At 43.1% G+C, this 22,480-nt stretch overlaps 1 pseudogene; it reads right to left on the bottom strand.

The window, feature by feature from the left end:
* LOC101049346 (large ribosomal subunit protein eL13 pseudogene) overlaps positions 1–22,062 on the bottom strand; it is a 29,677-nt pseudogene extending 7,615 nt beyond the window's left edge.
* Between the last annotated feature and the right edge of the window lie 418 nt (positions 22,063–22,480).

Here is a 22,480-nt window from a genome sequence, read left to right as displayed (position 1 = left end):
AGGAAGTGGACATTTCTGCTCCCTTCATCTCCTTGCGTAGCTCGGCTGGACAGTTGGTTCCTTTCCGGTGCAATCATCAATCTTGATGTTTGTGCAGAGCAGTCCTGACAAGCTGGTACAGCATGGTCCATTGCACCATGTGTACACAACAAAATCATCAATCATTAACATAAAAAACCTTCCAAAGGCCACATTACCAGGGGTTGGGCAAGGATTGATCATAGTTCTAGGGTCCTTTGGAGCTGTGCTGGGAGTGAACAACCAGATATACTGTGTTACTCCTTTCTACCCTCCTGTTTTCCAGCTTCGCACCGGGCAGGTGCAGTGACTTAGTCTCTCTGATTCCCAAGTTCAACACCCCCAGGGAAAAGCTTTGTTTGGTTCATCCTGGGTCAGGTGCTCACTTCTGGGCCAATCTACAAGAGATGGTGTGTGTGTGCGTGTGTGTGTGTGTGCATGCGCGCCATTAGGATTACACACAATTTCTTAGAAGATGATACTTTTGAGGGAGTTAAGGTGAAGCTGCTTGTTGTAGGCTGGGTTCTTCAGGAAACGGACACTGCAGAGGTTTAGTGTGCAGGATGTTCACTAAGAAGTGCTCTTGGGATCAATACCTATGGAAGGCAGGAGGGTGAAGCAGGATTGGGTAGAGCTTTGATGCAGGACTGATGGACTCAGCTGACCCTACAGGGAACTCTGGGGTTAGAACAGCCTTTCAGAGCTGTCCAGGGCTGAGTGGGAATGTCCAGACCTTTATACCCTTGGCGTGATCATCAGTCAGTGGGCATGGGCTGCCCTCTGCAGCTGAGGCAGACCTGGAGGGGATGACAGCTGAGGGCTGTCTGCTGGCCACACTCTTAGAGTTGGGCAAGAAGTCCTACACTGAAGGGGAATCTGGGTAGTGCATCACAGTGCTCTACTTAAAGGGACACACACACACACACACACACATAAACACACAATTACACAATTCTAGGGCATTTGAAACATTTTAAGCCACATCATACTCCAGAAAGTTTGCATAGATTTATGTTTCATTTCAACTTGAAATAAAGAACTTTTATAACTCAATATTAAAAAATTCAAACAAGTCAATTAAAAATGAGCAAAATATTTGAGTAGGCATTTTACCAAAGATGACATATAAATGGCTAATGCACATGGAAAGACTAGTTTAACACTGGCTGGGTGCGGTGGCTCATGCCTGTAATCCCAGCACTTTGGGAGGCCGAGGCGGGTGGATCACCTGAGGTCATGAGTTTGAGATCAGCCTGCCAACATGATGAAATCCCATCTTTTACTAAAAATACAAAAAATTGGCCAGGTGTGGTGGCATGCACCTGAGACAGGAGAATCGCTTGAACTCGGGAGGCAGGGGTTGCAGTGAGCTGAGATTTTGCCATTGCACTCCAGCCTGGGCAATAAGAGCAAAACTCTTATCTTTTTTTTTTTTTTTTTTTTGAGACAGAGTCTCACTCTGTTTCCTAGGCTGGAGTGCAGTGGCGTGATCCTGGCTCACTGCAACCTCTGCCCCCCAGGTTTCAAGTGATTCTCTTGCCCCAGCCTCCCAAAGTGCTGGGATTACAGGTGTGAGCCACCTCGCCCAGCCCAAAACTCCATCTTTATAAAAAAAAAAAAAAGAAAGAAAGAAAAGAAAAAAGATGTTTAACATCATCATCATTAGGCAAATGCAAATCAAAACCACAATGAGATACTTCATGTTCACTGTGATGGAAAGAATCAAATAAGACAGACAGTAACAAATGCTGGCATAAATGTGGAGAAATGGAAAGCCTCATGTATTGCTGAGTAGTATGACAGAATGGTATAATGAATTTGGAAAATAGTTTGGCAGTTTCTTAAAAAATTAAACAGAATTTACTATATGACTCAGAAATTCTACTCCTAGGTATCTACTTAAGAGAGGCCAACGCATATGTCCACACAAAGACTTGTATGCAGATGTTCATGGCAGCATTATTCACACTAGCCAAAAGATGGAAATAACCCGGATATCCATCCACTGATGAATAGATAAACAAAATGCTATCTAGCCATGCAATGGATATTATTTTGCTATAGCTAGGAATGAAGTACTGATACATGCTATGCAATGAATGAATGAAGGAATGATCTCCAGGATGTCTTCCCTGATCTCTGGACTCCTCTAGCGTTTCATCTGTAATCTAATGTAATATAGTACGTCATATTATGGGTTTTTTTTTTTTTTTAAATGGAGTCTCGCTCTGTCACCCAGGGTAGAGTACAGTGATGTGATCTTGGCTTACTGCAACGTTCACGTCCTGGGTTCAAGCAATTCTCTTTTCTCAGCCTCCTGAGTAGCTGGGACTACAGGTGTGTACCACCACCCCCAGATAATTTTTGTATTTTTTTTTTGTAAAGACGGGGCTTCACCATGTTGGCCAGGCTGGTCTGAACTCCTGGCCTCAAGTGATCCACCTGTTTCAGCCTCCCAAAGTGCTGGTATGAGCCACCACACCTGGCCCTAGATATTCTTATACATGCATTTTGGTGGACATATGCACTCATTTCTCTTGAGTATATATTTAGGAGAGGGATTGCTAGATCATAACGCAGGCATGTGCTTAACTTTAGTAAATACTGTAAAACTGTTTTTCTTTTTTTTCAGACAGTTTCGCTCTTGTTGCCCAGGCTGGAGTACAATGGCATGATCTTGGCTCACTGCAACCTCTGCCTCCTGGGTTCAAGTGATTCTCTTGCCTCAGCCTCCTGAATAGCTGGGATTATAGGCATGCATCACCATGTCTGGCTAATTTTGTATTTTTAGTAGAGATGGGGCTTCTCCATGTTGGTCAGGCTGGTCTCAAACTCCTGACCTCAGGTGATGCGCCCATCTTGGCCTCCCAAATTGCTGGGATTACAAGTGTGAGCCACAGCACCTGGCCATAAGACTGTTTTTCAAAGTGGTGGTATGAATTTTTACTCCCACCAATGATGTATGAAAGTCTCAATTGCTCTACGTCTTTTGGATGGTAGTTACCAGAATATATGTGTGTGTATGTACAAATATGTGTGTGTATGTGTGTGTGTGTGTGTGTGTATAAACATTTATGCCTAGTGTACTTTACATACTTTAATATATACAGGCCAGGCGTGGTAGATCATGCCTGTAATCCCAGCACTTTGGAAGGCTGAGACAGGCAGATCGCTTGAGTCCAGGAGTTTGAGACCAGCCTGGTCAACATAGTGAAACCCTGTCTCTACAAAAAGTTTTTCTTTTTTTTTTTTTGAGACGGAGTTTCGCTCTTGTTACCCAGGCTGGAGTGCAATGGCGCGATCTCGGCTCACCGCAACCTCCGCCTCATGGGTTCAGGCAATTCTCCTGCCTCAGCCTCCTGAGTAGCTGGGATTACAGACACGTGCCACCATGCCCAGCTGATTTTTTGTATTTTTAGTAGAGACGGGGTTTCACCATGTTGACCAGGATGGTCTCGATCTCTTGACCTCGTGATCCACCCGCCTCGGCCTCCCAAAGTGCTGGGATTACAGGTGTGAGCCACCGTGCCCAGCCCACAAAAAGTTTTAAAAAATTAGCTGAGTGTGGTGGCTCACACCTGTAGTCCCAGCTACTTGGGAGGCTGAGGTGGGAGGATGACTTGAGTCCAGGAGGTCGAGGCTACAGTGAGCTGTGATTGCGTCACTGAACTGCAGACTGAGTGACAGAGTGAGACCCTGTCTTAAAAAAAAAAAAAAAAAATTACACACACACATATGTTGTATCTCAGTTTTTAAAAGTTAATTCAGAAAAGCGGGATTCTAAATGTAATGAAGTTTTAGGAATGCTTTAACCAATTTAAATTTTATTTTTTAATGTATATCCAAAAGTGATATATGAGAAAAACAAATGTCTGGATAAGTCTAAAAGAACTCTTTGAATAAAAATAAAATAAAAATTCTAAGTGATCAAGGACACTTACTTGTGTTCACACATATTCCAAGTCAGAGGAAACTCACGTGATCACCCATTTCTCAATAACACAGAAACATGCCCACCCACCTCACTGGACTTCATCCCAGAGTGTACAATGCTGAAACTTCCTCTGTGGGGCCTTCAAGACACTGTCCAGAGAGAGGTTGGCAGGTAGGTGGCTGGGCCTGTAAAGGCTGACCAAGGCTACCGACAAGTACTTGGTGAAGGTCAGCGGGCAGGTTATCTTGCCAGCTCCTAACTGAGTTCATTTCTAGGTTTCAGGCTCCTGGCTCCACTCTGAAAGAACATCTGTTGTGACTTTCTGGCAATGCCCAACTCAACCCTGTCCCCTGTCTGTGCCCCATCCATTGGATCTGGGGCAGCCCAGTATTCTGTTTCATTCTCCCACTGCCAATCAGGATCAGCCCCCAGACTCTCTTTCTGTCATGTTTTGTCATTCTTCAAGTGGACTCAATCAGATGCCTCAGCAAACTCTCTTTACAAAAATAGTAAAAAGAGTGATCATATTTTACAAACTTGGGGCTCAATATGCAGAGTCACTGTTTGGTCAGGATCTGATGAAGAGTCTTATTTCTAGAACCCAAAGGGAGGGCATTGGATATGGAATTCAATTCTAGTTGTCCCCCCATCCACAAGCCCCATGACTGGATTGTGGAGAATTCAGCTTAATTTGCTCAGCATTTTCTTTGTGTATTTTTTAAAATAAAAAATAAGGCTAATTCAATTTTGCATAAGCAATAGAGATCTTTACTGTATTTTTATTCAATTCTCCAAACCGTCATTAGATTTGAAATTTGATTCACAGATACAATGTTTGGAGGTATTTTTTCTCACTGAGATTTAGTACCTTATTTGTTCCTGACCCCATGTGATTCCCAGGTATCTGAAATGTATAAATTATTTATAGTCCAGATGGTGATCTGATACTATCTGCATCTAAAAATGTTCTCTGCTTTTGCTGCAGACACAGACGCTCAATTACAAAATTCAAGTTGGTCTTTAGGTCCTAGCCTGAAAGCTGAAAGCATTCTTGATTACAAAGACATACTCCAAATTCCAGCAGCCTTTTTTCCTCCTGCTTTCATTGCTTAGCCTTAAAAACCATTCCTCTGTGGGAGCTACCAAGTTAAGGAAGAGAAAAGGGGGGAAGTTCCTTTTTTTTCTCTTGCCAGAGGAGGATTTTTTTTTTTTTTCCTGGCCAAATTGAAAACATCTAAGTTTCAAAATGGGAAATTGTGGATAGATTGCTAATTGTTCTTCCAAATCCTTTTTGTTCATTTTTTGATAGCAATAGAAACCCTGAATTTAAGAAGGCAAAATGGCTTCCTGGAATAGAGACTACATTACCCATCCTCTCTTACAGCTAGGTGTGGTCATGTGACTACATTCTGGCCAACTATATGTGAGCAGAACTTATGTATGCAACTTCTGGATCACGTCCCTAAAGGAGCAGAGTTTCCTACCCCCCTTCCTCTTTGCCCTTCTTGCTGGCTGGAAGAGGAATGTGGTAATGAGCCATCTGGTACCACGTGGACAGCTCTTCACTCAGGGATGGTAGCTTCGTAACACAGGAGGAGCCGAGGAACCACCATGGTGCTGAAAGATCAGCCCTGGACTACCTATGCCCAGAAGGAGAAATGCTCTGCTTTCTTTCTTGTAAGACATTGTTATTTTGGTTCTCAGAGATAATAGCCAAAACTATGTTCTAATGAAAAACACAGACACTTAGGCAGAATTGGAGATAATTTTGATCGAAAGACTAGGAAAAGCCTGGTGCAGTGGCTCACACCCGTAATCCTAGCATTTTGGGAGGCTAGCGTGGGCGGATCACCCGAGGTCAGGAGTTCAAGACCAGCCTGGCCAACGTGATGGAACCCCGTCTGTACTAAAAATACAAAAAGTTAGCCAGGCATGGTGGCAGGCGCCTGTAATCCCAGCTACTTGGGTGGCTGAGGCAGGAGAATCTCTTGAACCCAGGAGACAGAGGTTGCAGTGAGCCAAGATTGTGCCACTGCACTCTAGCCTGGGTGACAGAGCCAGAACCTGTTTTTTTTTTTTTTTTTTTTTTTTTTTTTTTTTTTTAAGGATCCCAAAAGTGCCCTTTTTGGGAAGAGTCTCAAACATGTCTAGAAGGTTCTGAAACAAGCCAGAAACTATCATGTACATATCAGGAGGTGTCTCAACATTTTCAGGGAGTTTTGAATAATCAGGAATGGTCCAAATAGGACAGGAAGTATCTCAAACAGGTCAGCAAGCATCTCAAATATGTCACGAAAAGTCAAGTAAAATGAGGCAAGTCAAAAATGGTTTCAGACGCATCAGGAAGAGTCTCAAATAGATTAGGGTCTCAAATTCACCAGGAATTTAAGAGTCCCAAATAGAGGGTCTCAGATTCACCAGGAATGATTTCAAACAGAAAAAAAGAGTCTCAAAGTTGAGAAACTTTTGAAACAGGTCAGTAAGTATCTCTAACAAATTGGGATGTTTCAAAAACATGTCAGGAAGTGTCCAAAAGAAAGGGAAAGTGTCTTTTTTTTTTTTTTTTTGAGGCGGAGTTTTGCTCTTGTTACCCAGACTGGAGTGCAATGGCGCGATCTCGGCTCACCGCAACCTCCGCCTCCTGGGTTCAGGCAATTCTCCTGCCTCAGCCTCCTGAGTAGCTGGGATTACAGGCACGTGCCACCATGCCCAGCTAATGTTTTGTATCTTTAGTAGAGACGGGGTTTCACCATGTTGACCAGGATGGTCTCGATCTCTTGACCTCGTGATCCACCCACCTCAGCCTCCCAAAGTGCTGGGATTACAGGCTTTGAGCCACTGCGCCCGGCGGAAAGTGTCTTAAATACACCATGAAAAGCTTCACATATGTCAGGCATCTGAAACATGCCATGAAGCATATTAAACAAGTCAGAAAAGTTTTCCAACATAACAGATACGATCTCAAAGTCATCAGGAAAAGTCTCCTATGTATTAAGGTGGGTTTCAGATACATCAAAAAGCATCTCATGTCTGTCCAGAAGAGTCTCAATATCAATGATAGACTGGGTAAAGAAAATGTGGGCCAGGCGCGGTGGCGCAAGCCTGTAATCCCAGCACTTTGGGAGGCCGAGGCGGGTGGATCACGAGGGCGAGAGATCGAGACCATCCTAGTCAACATGGTGAAACCACGTCTCTACTAAAAATACAAAAAATTAGCTGGGCATGGTGGCGCGTGCCTGTAATCTCAGCTACTCAGGAGGCTGAGGCAGGAGAATTGCCTGAACCCAGGAGGCGGAGGTTGCGGTGAGCCGAGATCGCGCCATTGCACTCCAGCCTGGGTAAAAAGAGTGAAACTCCGTCTCAAAAAAAAAAAAAAAAAAAAAAAAAAAAAAAGAAGAAAATGTGATACATATACACCTTGGAATACTATGCAGCCATAAAAAGAAAGGAGATTATGTCCTTTGCAGGGACATGGATGGAGCTTGAAGCCACTATCCTCAGCAAACTAACATAGGAACAGCAAACTAAACACTGCATGTTCTCACTTATAAGTGGGAGCTGAACAATGAGAACACATGGACACAGGGAGAGGAACAACACACACTGGGGCCTGTGGGGCAGAGGTGGGGTAGGGGGAAGGAGAGCATCAAGATAAATATCTAATGCATGCTGGGCTTAATACTTAGGTGATGTGTTGATAGGTGCAGCAAATCACCGTGGCACTCATTTACCTGCATAGCAAAACTGCACGTCCTGCACATGTATCCCAGAACTTTAAATTACATTTTAAAAATATGTCAGGAAAAGTATGTAGTAAACAAGCCAAGAAGGGTCTAAACATTAGGAGGAAGACTCTTACCAGGTCAGGATGGATCTCAAACCTTTGAGAAAAGGTCTTAAGCAAGTAAGAATGAGTCTCAGCCAGGTGTGGTGATTCACGCCTGTAATCCCAGCACTTTGGGAGGCCGAGGCAGGCAGATCATGAGGTCAAGAGATTGAGACCATCCTGGCCAACATGGTGAAACCCCGTCTCTACTGAAAATACAAAAATTAGCTGGGTGTGGTAGCATGCACGTAGCATGTGCCTGTAGTCCCAGCTACTCGGGTGGCTGAGTCAGGACAATTGCTTGAACCTGGGAGGTGGAGGTTGCAATAAGCTGAGATCACGCCACTGCACTCCAGTCTGGTGACAGAGCAAGACTCTGTCTCAAAAAAAAAAAAAAAAAAAAAAAAAAGTCTCGAACCAGTCAAGAAGGACATAAAACATGACAGGAAGGTGTTCAAAGTCGTTGGGAAGGGTCTCAAATAGTTGGGAAGGGTCTCAAATAGTCAGGAAGGGTCTCAGATAAGTCAGAGAGTCTCAAATAGGAAGAGAACTTAACAAACCAGAACAAATTTTTTTTTTTTTTTTTTTTTTTTTTTTTTTTGAGACAGGGTCTCACTCTGTTATCCAGGCTGGAGTACAGTAGCACCATCATAGCTCACTGCAGTCTTGACCTTCTGGGTTCAAGTGATCCTCCCACCTCAGCCTCCTGAGTAGCTGGGACCACGGGAGCACACCACCATGCCCAGCTAGTTTGTTTGTTTGTCTATTTATTTATTTATTTATTTTTGAGACAGATTCTCGCTGTCGCCCAGGCTAGAATCTAGTGGCGTGATCTCGGCTCACTGTAACCTCTGTCTCCTCGGCTCAAGCGATTCTCCTGTCTCAGCCTTCCTAGTAGCTGGGATTATAGGTGTGCGACACCACACCTGGCTAATCTTTGTATTTTTAGTAGAGATGGGGTTTTACCATGTTGGTCAGGCTGGTCTCAAACTCCTGACCTTGTCATCTGCCCACTTTGGCCTCCCAAAGTGCTGGGATTACAGGCATGAGCCACTGTGCCTGGCTTTTTAAAATTTTTTTAATGCTTTTGTGGAGACAGGGTCTCGCTTTGCTGCCCAGGCTGGTCTCAAACTCCTGGCCTCAAGCATCATTCTGCCTTAGCCTCCCAAAGTGCTGGCATTACGGGCGTGAGACACTGCCCATCCTGAAACGTCTTAAATTAGGAAAGGTTTTAACCATTTGAGTAAAGATCTCAAACAAGTCAGAACCAGTCCCAGTCAAGTTAGGTAGGGTCTCAAACAATCAGAAAAGGTCCAAAATATACCAGAAAGGATCTCAACATATTAGTCAAGGTCTAAACCAGTCAGGAAGGGTTTCAAATAATCAAGAAGAGACATTTACATTTCAGGAAGTATCTCAACCAGGCAGGGAGTGTCTTGAATAATCAGGAAAAGACTTCAGCAAGTCAAGAACTTTCTCAACCATGTAAGGAAGGAATAAAACAAGTGAGACGGGAAGGGTCTCACTCAAGTTAGGAAGATCTCAAACAGAAAAAAAGAGATCAAATACAGCCAGAAGGATCTGAAACCTGTCAGGCAGTGTCTCCCAGAAGTCAGAAAGTATCTCAATCAAGTCAGAATCATCTGAAGCATGTCAGGAAGAGTCTGAGACAAGTCATGTAGGGTCCCAAACATTTTAGGAAGAGTTGTTTTTTTTTCTCTTCATTTTAAAAATAGCTTTATTGAGTTCAAAACACATGTCATAGAATCCACCCATTTATTTTTTAATTTTAATTTAATCTTAATTTTTTTTTTTTTTAGACACAGTCTTGCTCTGTCGCCCAGGCTGGAGTTCAGTGACATAATCTTGGCTCACTGCAACCTCCACCTCCTGGGTTCAAATAATTCTCCTGCCTCAGCCTCCGGAGCAGCTAGGTTCACAGGCACCCGCCACCACGGCTAGCTAATTTTTGTATTTTTAGTAGAGACAGGGTTTCACCATGTTGGCCAGGCTAGTCTTGGTCATGAGGGCAGATCTCCCCCTTGCTGTTCTCGTGATAGTGAGTTCTCACAAGATCTTGTCGTTTACCAGTGTATGGCACCTCCCCCTCTCTCTTCCTCCTGCCATGTAAGACGTGCCTGCTTCCCCTTTGCCATTCACCATGATCCTAAGTTTCCTGAGGCTTCCCCAGCCTGTGTCCTGTACAGCCTACAGAACCATGAGGCAATTCAACCTCTTTTCTTTATAAATTACTCAGTTTCACGTAGTTCTTTATACTAGTGTGAGAATGGACTAATACACATCCCCTTTATTATCCCTCCTTTTTCAGACCTAAGCAATCACTAGTCTACTTTCTGTCTCTATAGCTTTTCCTATTCTGGACTTTCATATGAATTGAACCATATAATATGTGGTCTTTTTTGTTTGGCCTCATTTCATGTACTGTAATGTTTTCAGGGTTCATCTATGTTGTAGCATGCATCAGTGCTTCATTCTTTTTAATGGTTGAATAATATTCCATTGTATGGATATGCCTATTTTGTTCATCCATTTATAGACATCCATTCATCCATTGATAGACATTGTTTCCACATTTTGTCTATTATGAATAATAATAAACATTTGTGTACAGGTTTTTGTGTGGATATATGTTTTCTCTTCTCTTGGATATATACCTAGGATTGGAATTGGCAGATTATATCATAAATTTATGTCTAATGTTTGAAGAATTGCCAGACTATTTTTCAAAGTGGCTGCACCATTTGACAGTCCCACTAGCAGTGTATGCGAGTTCTGATTCTCCACATCCTCACCAACACTTCTTGTTATCTGATGATTCTACCCATCCTAGTGGGTGAGAAGTGGTATCTCGTGCTTTTATCAGGAGGAGCCTTATACATTTCAGGGAGGGTCTTATGTATATGAGTCTTCCTGATCAAAGAGTAGGCAAGGGTCTCAAAGAGTCATAAGGAATTCCAAATTTGTAAGGCACAGATATAAAGTAGTCAAGACTTTTTTTTTTAAATTTTTTTTTTAAGATGGAATTTGCTCTGTCACCCAGGCTGAAGTGCAATGGTGCAAGCTTGGCTCACTGCAACCTCCACCTCCAAGGTTGAAGCAATTCTTCTGCCTCAGCCTTCCAAGTAGCTGGGATTACAGGCACCCACCATCATGCCCAGCTAATTTTTGTCTTTTTGTAAAGACAGGGTTTCATCATATTGCTCAGACTGGTGTTGAATTCCTGACCTCAGGTGATCCACCTGGCTCAGCCTCCCAAAGTGATGGGATTACAGGCGTGAGCCACTATGCCTGGCCAGGAAGAATTTTAAATACCTCATAAGGGATCTCACACGTGCAGAAAGAATCTCTAATAAAGGAGAAAAAGTCTCAGAAAGTCAGGAAGGACTGAAAACCTGTCAGGAATAATGACAAGTCAGAAATTGTTCACTGCAAGTGTAGAGAAATAAAATTGATTTTTGTTTATTGAACTTGTATTCTGCACCCTTGCTGACTTTGTTTATTAGTTCTAATAGTTCTTTTTAAAAAGTAGATTCCTTAGGATTTTTTACATGTAAGATCATGTCATCTGTAAATGGAGATAGCTATACTGTTTACTTTCTGATCCGGACGCTTTTTATTTCTTTTCCTGGCCAAATTGCCCTAGGCAGAACCTTCAGTACAAGGTTGATTAGAAGCAAAGAGAGCAAATATACGTGTCCTGTTTCTGACTTTAGGGGGAAGGCAGCCAGTTTTTCAACATTATGTTTGAAGTTACCTGTGGGTTTTTCATAGACATTCTTTATCAGGTTGTGGAAATTTCCTTCTATTTCTAATTTCTTGGGTGTTATTTATCATGAAAATGTTGGATTTTGTCACATGCTTTTTCTGTATTGATTTAGATGATCCTGTGGTTTTTGTTTCTATTCTATTGATATGGTATATTACAATAACTTACTTTTAGATGTTAGACCAACTTTGCATTCCTGGGATAGATAAATCCCACTTGATCATCGTGCCAAACCCTTTTTATACATTGCTAGATTTGATTTCCTAGTGTTTTGTATTTTTATGAGATGATCAGTCAGATGTGACCACAAAAGGAGACACAGGAGAAGCTCAGGAGAACACAAGGTTTATTATACTCCCAGGTCTTAGAGACAGGAAGCATGGCAGACCACACAGGATCACATGGGAAAGGCACCAGAGTGGTCAGAAGGCAGAAGACAGGAGTAAGGAGAAAGTTTAGGCCATTGCCTTTACTGGGGTTTCCATAGGAGAGGCAAGGCAGGGCAAGGTGAATGGTTTGGTTAGTTTGAAGAATGTTGGAGGGCTTTGAGCTGTAGTAGTGGTTCCTGGTTGCCTGGCACCTGACACTGGGATGATTAAGGCCGAGGAATATTGCCTCCTGGGGTGCATGGGCCAGATAGAGAAGGGATGGCTCTGGATTGGTTAGTTTGCATATCAAAGAGATGCTCCTGGCTGGGCCCTTTGTTATCTTTAAGAATTGGCTAGACCAGGGAAGGACAATTTTTCCTCAGCTAGAAAAGTTGTTTAAGATTTCAAAACATCATATTTTTAAAATTTTTTTAAATTTAAAAAATTAAAACCTAATAGAAAATAAAAAATATATACAATATAGTTGATAATTTGCTGATTTTGTGTGTGTGGGGGTCTATATGCATAAGGGTTATTGGCCTGTAATTATTTTTTCTTGGGATGTTTGTCTGGTTTTGGTATCAGGGTAATACTGGCCTCATAGAGAGAACTGAGTATTCCTTCCTCTTCTATTTTTTGGAAGAGTTGGTGAATAACTGGTATTAATTCTTTAAATGTTTAAATGTTTATTAGAATTCATCACTGAAGCCATCTGAGTCTCAGCTTTTCTTTGTGAATAGTTGTTTGGCTACTAATTAATCTCTTTACTTGTTATAGGTCTATTTATATTCTTTATTTCTTTTTGAGCCGTTTTGGTAGTTTGTATCCTAGGTATTGTCTATTTCATGTAAGTTACCCAATTTGTTGGCATACAGTTATTTATAGTATTTCTTTTTTTTTTGTTTTGTATGAGACAGGGTCTCGCTCTGTCACCCAGCCTGGAGTGCAGTGGCGCAAGCATGGTTCACTATAGCCTTGATCCCCTGGTCTCAATCGATCCTCCCACCTCAGCCTCCAGGGTAGCTGGGACTGCAGGAGCATACCACTAAGCCTGGCTAATGTTTTTGTACTTTTGGTAGAGATGGGGTAGTGCCATGTTGCCCAGGCTGGTCTCAAACTCCTAGGTTCAAGCAATCTGCCTGCCTGGGCCTCCTCAAATGTTGGGATTACAGGCGTAAGCCACTGTGCTCAGCCCATAGTGTTTCTTCATAATCCACTTTATTTCTGTAAGGTTAGTGGTAATATTGCTTCTTTTTTTTTTTTTTTTTTTTTTTTTTTTTTTGAGATGGAGTTTCGCTCTTGTTACCCAGGCTGGAGTGCAATGGCGCGATCTCGGCTCACTGCAACCTCCGCCTCCTGGGTTCAGGCAATTCTCCTGCCTCAACCTCCTGAGTAGCTGGGATTACAGGCACGCGCCACCATGCCCAGCTAATGTTTTGTATTTTTAGGAGAGACAGGGTTTCACCATGTTGACCAGGATGGTCTCCATCTCTTGACCTTGTGATCCACCCGCCTCGGCCTCCCAAAGTGCTGGGATTACAGGCTTGAGCCACCGTGCCCGGCCGGTAATGTCCCTTCTTTCACTTATTATTTTAGTATTATAATTTGAGTCTCCTTTCTTTATTTCTTGGTAAATTTAACTAAAAGTTTGCCAATTTTTTTTTGAGTTGGGGTCTTGCTATGTCACCCAGTCTAGAGTGCAGAGCCATGATCATGGCTCCCTGCAACCTTGAACTCTTGGGCTCAAGCTATCCTCTGATCCTCCCGCCTCAGCCTCCCAAGTAAGCTGGGACTACAGGAATGTGCCACCATCTCACCTACTTTTTTTAATTTTTGTAGAGATGAGGTTTTACCATGTTGCCCTGGCTGGTCTTGAACTCCTGTCTCAAGTAATCCACCTGACTCAGCCTTCCAAAGTGCTGAGATTATAGGCATGAGCCACCACACCTGGCCTCAGTTCTTTTAAACTGAGGTTTGTTTTATGGCCTAATACATGGTCTAATGTAAAGACTGTTTTATATGAATTTGAGAAGAATATATATTCTGCTGTTGTTGGGTGGGATGTTTTAGAGATGTCCATTTAATATAGTTGGTTTATAGTGCTAGACAAGTTTTCTCTTTCCTTGTTGATCTTCTGCCAGTTATACCTTCTGTCTAATTGTCCTATTCATTATTAAAATGGGGGCTATTCATTGTGGAAGACTGTGGAAATTCTTCAATGACCTAAAGACAGAAATGCCATTCGACCCAGCAATCCCATTACTGGCATATACCAAAAGGAGTATAAATCATTCTGTTATAAAGACACATGTAAGTGTATTGCATTACATCACTCTTCACTACAGCAAAGGCATGGACTCAACTTAAATGCCCATCAATGATAGACTGGCTAAAGAAAATGTGGTACATATATACCATGGAATACTATGCAGCCATAAAAAAAAATGGGATCATGTCCTTTGCAGGGACATGGATGGAGCTGGAGGCCATTATCCTTAGTAAACTAACAAAGGAACGGAAAACCAAATACTGCTTGCTGTCACTTAAAAGTGGGAGCTAAATGATGAGAATACATGGACATACAGAGGGGAACAACATACACTGGGGCCAATTGGAGGATGGAGAGTGGGAGAAGGGAGAGAATCAAGTCAAACAACTAGTGGCTACTAGGCTTGATATCTGGGTGATGGAATAATCTGTACAACAAACTCCATGACCTGAGTTTACCTATGTAACAAACCTGCGCTTGTACCGTGAACTTAAAAGTAAAAACAAAAAATACACGAAGATCATTTTCTACTCAATACCAACCCAATTTGTTGCAAGGTAAAGATTTTATAAAAACAACCTGAAAAAGAGGAGGGGGAGGCTATTGAAATCTTTTATTGTTTTTTTTTAGATTAAATATTTATTTGTATAAATTTATGGGGTACAAGTATAATTTTGTTACATCGAAATATTGTACAGCGGTGAATTCAGGGCTTTTAGTGTGTATCACTGAAATAAGGTACATTGTACCCCTTAAGTAATTTCTCATCATCTACTCCTCCTTCCCTTCCCCCTTCCAAGTCTTTAATGTCTATTATTCCACACTGCGTTTCCATGTATACACATTATTTAGCTCCCACTTGTAAGTGAGAATGTGTGGTGTTTGACTTTCTGAGTTGTTTCTTTCTCTCTCTCTCTTTTTTTTTTTTTTTTTTTTTTTTTTTTTTTTTTTTTTTTTGAGGTAGAGTCTCGCTCTGTAGCCCAGGCTGGAGTGCGGTGATGCGGTGCGATCTCGGCTGACTGCAACCTCTGCCGCCCGAGTTCAAGTGATTCTCCTGCCTAAGCCTTCTGAGTAGCTGGGATTAGAGGCGCCTGCCACCGTGCCTGGCTAATTTTTGTAGTCTGTTTTTTTTTCGTAGAGACAGGGTCTCACCATGTTGGCTAGGCTGGTCTTGAACTCCTCACCTCATGATCCACCCGCCTCAGCCTCTCAAAGTACTGGGATTACAAGCATGAGCCACCACACCCGGCCGTATGTCACATTTTTAATCCAGTCATCCATTGACAGACACTTAGATTGATTCCCTATCTTTGCTATTGTGAATATTGCTGGGATAAACATAGAAGTCGATATATATGTGTTGATTTATTTATTTGGAGACAGAATTTCATTGTGTTCTCCAGGCTGGAGTGCAGTGGTACGATCTCAGCTCACTGCAACGTCCACCTTCTGGATTCAAGTAATTCTCCTGCCTCAGTCTCCCGAGTAGCTGGGATTACAGGCACCATCACCATGCCTGGATAATCTTTATATTTTTAGTAGAGATGGGGTTTCACCATGTTGGCCAGGCTGGTCTTGAACTCCTGACCTCAGGTAATTCACCCACCTTGGCCTCCTAAAGTGCTGGGATTACAGGCGTGAGCGACTGGACCCAGCCCATTCTGCATTCTGACTTATTTGAGAACCTTCCTGATGTATTTAGAACTTATTTTAGATTCTTCCTGACCTGTTTGAGAACCTTCATGATGTGTATGAGATGGTTCCTAATGTATTTGAGACCCTTCATTGTTCTTCTAAAAACTTTCTGAGAAGTTGAGAACTTTCCTGTCATGTTTGAGGCTCTCTGATGTATTCAAAAACCTTCCTTTTGTATTTAAATCTCTCCGTGATATGTTTGACATCCTTCATGATTTGTTTGAGACTCTAACTGGCATATTAGATCTCTTCTCTGACATGTTCGAGACCTATCTGAAGGTTTTTGTGGTGTCTCCTCTCTCCGTTTGAGACACTTAGTGACATATTTAAAGCTCTTGCTGAGTACTTTGAGCCCTTCTAGACTTGTCTGAGAGGACTGCTGATGAAATAGAGTTCTTTCCTGTCTCTCTTCTAGATAAAACCCTGAGAAGACTCAGACACTTCCTAACTTGTTAAACTCCTTCTGATGTGTTTGAGACCCTCCTTATATTTGAGAAGTTTATGACATATTTAAGACTTTCCTAAGCCTGTCTGAGGCTTCTAACTCTTTGTGACATGTTAGAGACATTTTTTGATGCTTGAGTTGCCTGCCAACTCATTTATGTCTCTTGCTGAAATGTTAAAACCTTTCTGGATGTATATGAGATCATGTATCAGTTTGTTCTCAATGCTGCTAACAAAGACATACCCGAGACTAGGTAATTTTTGAAGGAAAGAGGTTTAATGGACTCACAGTTCCACATGGCTTGGTGGGGGGCCCTCACAATCATGGTGGAAGACAAAGGAGGAGCAAAGTCAATTCCCCTTTGAAAACCATCAGATCTTGTGAGACTTATTCACTATCAAGAGAACAGCACGGGAAAGACCCACCCTCGTGATTCAATTACCTCCCACTGGGTCCCTCTGACAGCACATGAGCATTATGGGAGCTACAATTCTAGATGTGGGTGCGGACACAGCCAAACCGTATCAGACCATTACTGACCCTTGTTGGAAAATGTAATGCTCTTCCTGACTACTGTGAGATCCTTCCATTCTGGTTTGAGAGAATTTGTAATAGATTCCAGACTCTTCCTCTCTCTTAGGAACACTTCCTGTCATGTTCAAGGCACTTCCTGTCATGTTTGAGACTCTTTTGAGTGTATTTGAGACTTCCCCATGATTTTGGGGCCCTCCTCTGGTGTTTTTGAAGTCTTTTCTGACATGCATGACTCTTCTTGACATATTTGAGACCCTTCCTGACACATATGTGACTGTTCCTGAAGTATTTGAGACATTTTCTCTCTGTTTTGAGATATGTCCTGGCTTGTTGGAGATACTTCGTGATATGTTTGAGGCCATTCCTAATTTGTTTGAGACTGGTCCTATGTTTGAGACTGTTCTGACATGTTTGCTACTCTTTCTGATGTCTTTGAGAATTTTCTTGATGTCTTTGAGACATTTCCTGACTGTTCAAGACCATTGTGACATATTTGAAACTCTGCTTATCTTTATGTAATCATTCTTGATGGTTCGAGAACCTTCCTTTTCTCCTTCCTTCCTTCCTTCCTTCCTTCTTTCCTTTCTTCCTTCCTTCCTTTCTCACTCTGTAGCCCAGGCTGGAGGGCAGTGGCACTGTCTGGGCTCACTGCAACCTCTGCTTCCCAGGTTCAACTCATTTTCCTGCCTCAGCCTCCTGAGTAGCTGGGATCACAGGTGCCTGCCACCACGCCCAGCTAATTTTTGTATTTTTAATAGAGACAGGGTTTCACCATGTCGGCCAGGCTGGTGTTGAACTCCTGACCTCAGGTGATTCACCAGCCTTGGCCTCCCAAAGTCCCACACCTGGCTAATTTTTCATATTTTTGGTGGAGATGGGGTTTCACTGTGTTGGCCAGGGTGGTCACGAACTCCTGACCTCAAGTGATTCGCCCACCTTGGCCTCCCAAAGTGCTGGGATTACAGGCAGGAGCCGCCGCACCTGGCCAAGCATCCGTAACTACTTTGTGACTTTCTACCCTATTAGGAATGTCTCTCTGACTTGCTTAAGACCTTTCCCAACTTACCTGAAACCTTTCCTGACAAGTTTGACAGCATTCCTGAGGTATTTAGGTCTTTTTCTCTCTTTTGGCGCCCTTTATTTGCATACTTAATACTCTTCCTGACTACTTAGAGGCCTTCTCGTTTGAGAAGATTCCTGATGCATGTGACCCTTCCTCTCTGTTTGCAACACGTCCTGATAGTTTGCCACTCTTCCTGATGTATTTGAGGTTCTTTCTGATTTTTTTTGAGACCCCTCCTGACAGCTGGAGATCATTTCTGACATGCTGACATGCTAGGTTGTATCAGGGGCACTCCATTTCTATTTAAGACTTTTACTGACCCTTTTGTAACTCTTTGAGAAACCTCCCTACCTGTTTGTAATGCTTCCTCATGTATATGAAATTCTTTTTTTTTTTTTTTTTTTTTTTTTTTGAGGCGGAGTTTTCGCTCTTGTTACCCAGGCTGGAGTGCAATGGCGCAATCTCGGCTCACCGCAACCTCCGCCTCCTGGGTTCAGGCAATTCTCCTGCCTCAGCCTCCCGAGTAGCTGGGATTACAGGCACGTGCCACCATGCCCAGCTAATTTTTTTGTATTTTTAGTAGAGACGGGGTTTCACCATGTTGACCAGGATGGTCTCGATCTCTCGACCTCATGATCCACCCGCCTCAGCCTCCCAAAGTGCTGGGATTACAGGCTTGAGCCACCGCGCCCGGCTAGTATATGAAATTCTTTCTCTCTGTTCTGGATATTTCCTGACAAGCTTGAGTCCTTTTCTGTCATATTTGAGACTGCTTTTGATGTGTTTGAGACCTGTTTAATGTGTTAGAGAACCTTTGCCACATTTTTGTTTGTTTGTTTGTGTTGAGACTGGGCCTTGCTTTATTGCCCAGGTTGGAGTGCAGTGGCCGCCATTTTGGCTCACTGCAATCTCTGCTTCCTGGATTCAAGCAATTCTCATTCCCCAGCCTCTCAAGTAGCTGTGATTACAGGTGTTTGTCACCACACCCGGCTAATTTTTGTATTTTTAGTAGAGATAGGGTTTCACCATGTTGGCCAGGCTGGTCTTGAACTCCGGATTTCAAATGACCTGCCTGTTTTGGCTTCCCAAAGTTCTGGGGTTACAGGCATGAGCCACCACGCCCGATTGCAACATTTTTAAATTTCGAGACAGGGTCTTTTGCTGTTGCCCAGGCTGGAATGCAGTGGCACAATCACAGCTCACTATAGCCTCAACCTCCCAGGCTCAGGTAATCCTCCTGCCTCAGCCTCCCAAGTAGCTGGGACTACAAGCACGTACCACCATGCCTGGCTAATTTTTGTATTTTTTGTAGAGACAGGATCTTGCCATGTTGTCCAGGCTTGTCTCAAACTCCTGACCTCAAGAGATCTGCTCATCTCGACCACCCAAAGTGCTGGGATTATAGGCATGAGCCACCCCACCTGGCCGTGACATATTTAACACACTTCCTGACAGGTTTAAGAGCCTTCGTGACTTTTCCTAATATATTAGAGATCTTTTCTAACTTCCTAGAGACACTTTCCTACATGTTTGGATCCCTTGCTGACAAATTTATTTATTTTATTTTTATTTTTGTTTGAGACAGGGTCTTGCTTTGTTGACCAGGCTGGAGTGCAGTGGTGCAATCTTGGCTCACTGCAACTTCTGCCTCCCAGGTTCAAGTGATTTTCATACTTCAGCCTCCTGAGTAGGTAGGACAACAGGTGTGCACCACCATGCCTGACTAATTTTTTTTTTTTGAGATGGAGTCGCACTCTGTTGCCCAGGCTGGAGTGCTATGGTGTGGTCTCAGCTCACTGTAAACTCCACCTCCCAGGTTCAAACTATTCTCATGTCTCAGCCTCCCGAGTAGCTGGGATTACAGGTGCCCACCATCATGCCTGGCTAATTTATATATTTTTAGTAGAGATGAGGTTTCACCATGTTGGCCAGGTTGGTCTCAAACTCTTGACCTCAGGTGGTCCACCCACCTTGACCTCTGAAAGTGCTGTGATTACAGGCATGAGCCACCATGCCTGGTCCTAATTTTTGTATTTTTAGTAGAGATGGCATTTTGCCATGTTGGTCAGGCTGGTCTTGAACTCTTGACCTTAAGTAATCCACCCGCCTCAGCCTTCCAAAGTGCTGGGATTACAGGCATGAGTCATCACACCTGGCCCCTTGCTGACAAATTTAAAAGCTCTTCCTGACTACTTCAAGAAAACTTCCAGTCTGGCTTGAGAGAATTCATAATGCATTATAGACCCTTCTCTCTTTGTGACACTCTCTGTAATGTTTGAAACACATTCTGACATAATGAGACTCTTCCTGATGATGTTGAGGCCCTCCCTGAAGAACGTTCCAAGCCATTTCTGACTGGCATGAGACTCGTCTTGATTGTTTGTGATCCTCCCCAACAAGATTGAAACCTGTACTTAATTGTTTGAGAGTCTTCCTGACAAGCTTAAGACTTCTTGATGTATTTGTGACCTTCCCTGAGTATTTGAGACTGTTACTCTTCATTCCAGACTCTTGCTGACCTATTTGAAACTTCCTGACTACTTTGGAACTGTTTCTGATTTGTTTGAGATCATTTGTGAGGACTTCAGACATTTTCTCTCTATTTATGACCCTTTCTGACATGTTTAAGACACTTCTTGATAGTTTTGAGACTCTTCCTAATATATTTGAGACTCTTCTTAATTTTGTCTATCTAGTTAGAATTATTAGAGACACATTTTATTTATTTATTATTTTTTTGAGACGGAGTCTTGCTCTGTCACCCAGGCTGGAGTGCGGTGGCACAATCTTGGCTCACTGCAACCTCCGTCTCCCAGGTTCAAGAGATTCTCCTGCCTCAGCCTCTGGAGTAGCTGGGATTACAGCAGGTGCCCACCACCACACCCAGCTAATTTTCACATTTTAAATAGAGACGGGGTTTCACCTTGTAGGCCAGGCTGGTCTTGAACTCTTGACCTCAGGTGATCCACTCACCTCGGCCTCCCAAAGTGCTGGGATTACAGGCGTGAGCCACCACACCCCAGCTAGAGACATATTTTAAACTCTGCCTGACAAATGTGAGACCTTTCTTTCCTAGTTTCACACCCTTACCTTATTCGAGTCTTCTACTGCCATGTTGGATGCCTATCTGAACTATTTGGACTCTTCTTGTGTGAGGAAGATGACTCCCGATATATTTGAGACTTCCTGACATTGCTACCTTTCCTAACTATTTGATACCCTTTCTGTTATTTTTTGAGGCTGTTCTTTTCTTTCTTTCTTTCTTTCTTTATTTTCCCCCAGCATGACTGCTGATTTATTGCATGTCCCCAAGAGGGCTTTATTTTTTTCTTTTCAACATCCTGTTCTACAGCTTCCTTGGCTCTTTTTGCTTGGATGCTGAGTAGCCAGGCGTTGGCACTGGCCATGTGGAGACTAGCGAAGGCTTTGAAACTCTTCTCCTCCTCAGTGATGACTCCAGCTTTCTCCTTCTTACAGACATTCCAGACGGGCGTGACGGGTCCTGTCAGCTCGGTGGCCAGTTTCAGCTCTTCAGAAGACTGTCTGCCTTCTGTGGGGGCTGAGGGCTTCCTAGGGAAGAGGATGAGTTCGGAGCCGTCCTCCTTCAGCTGCTGCATATTGGCCTTCAGGAACTCAGTGGACTCGGTGGATCCCTGGATCCACAGAAATGCCAACGGTCCGGGCCACCTTCTTGTGAATGCCTGCCACCCTGAGCTCCTTCAGGCTGAAGCCACGGCCGGTGCATACCTTTGTGTGGTACCGAACTGCGGGGGCAGAGCACATGGGCTGAATGGGCCCCTGAGATGCGGGGCACGGGACGATGTGGTGCACCTTGGCTTGCTGAGCCTTAACATCTGAGGATCTTCTGGGCCAGCTAGTTAAACCACGTGGAATGTGCCGCTGCCAGTCCTTGTGGAAGTGAGGTTTCAAGATCATGCCATTCCAGCTGGGCACTATGGCTGCCTACGGCCCTGTGGCCCCGGCACAGGAAAATAGCCGAGTGGAAAGCGAGACTCTTCTTAACAGATTTATGAGCTGAGCTTTACTGATTGATTGATACTGTTGCTTTAATTTTGAGACCCTTTTGTGGGATATTTACGATGTTCATCTCAGGTACTGACATTTTGAAATCTTCCTGACTACCTTGAGACTATTACCAAGTCATTTGATACTATTTATAATGTATTTGAGACACTGCCTTTGTCTTTGAGAATGTTTATGACATGTGTGAGACACTTCCTGAGGTATTTGAATTCTTCCTGTATGATCAAGATCCTTCTTTTTTTTATCTGTGACCTTTCCTGAGGTGATGAAAACTCTTCCTTACTGCATGGCCCAACAATTCTACTCCTAGATGGAATTTCCCAAGAGAAATGAAAACATGTTCACACAAAAACTTGTTTTCAAATGTTCATTGCGGCAGTATTAATAATAGCCAAAAAGTGGAAACCATCCAAACATCCATCAACTAATAAATGGGTAAATAAAATGTGGTATATCCATACAATGGATTATTATTCAGCCATAAAAAGGAATGAAGT

This window comes from Saimiri boliviensis, chromosome X (genome assembly GCF_048565385.1).
Source record: "Saimiri boliviensis isolate mSaiBol1 chromosome X, mSaiBol1.pri, whole genome shotgun sequence".
In the NCBI taxonomy this organism is placed as follows: domain Eukaryota; kingdom Metazoa; phylum Chordata; class Mammalia; order Primates; family Cebidae; genus Saimiri; species Saimiri boliviensis.
The sequence above is the reverse complement of the archived record's forward strand: the minus strand, read 5'-3'. Positions and strand labels throughout refer to the sequence as shown.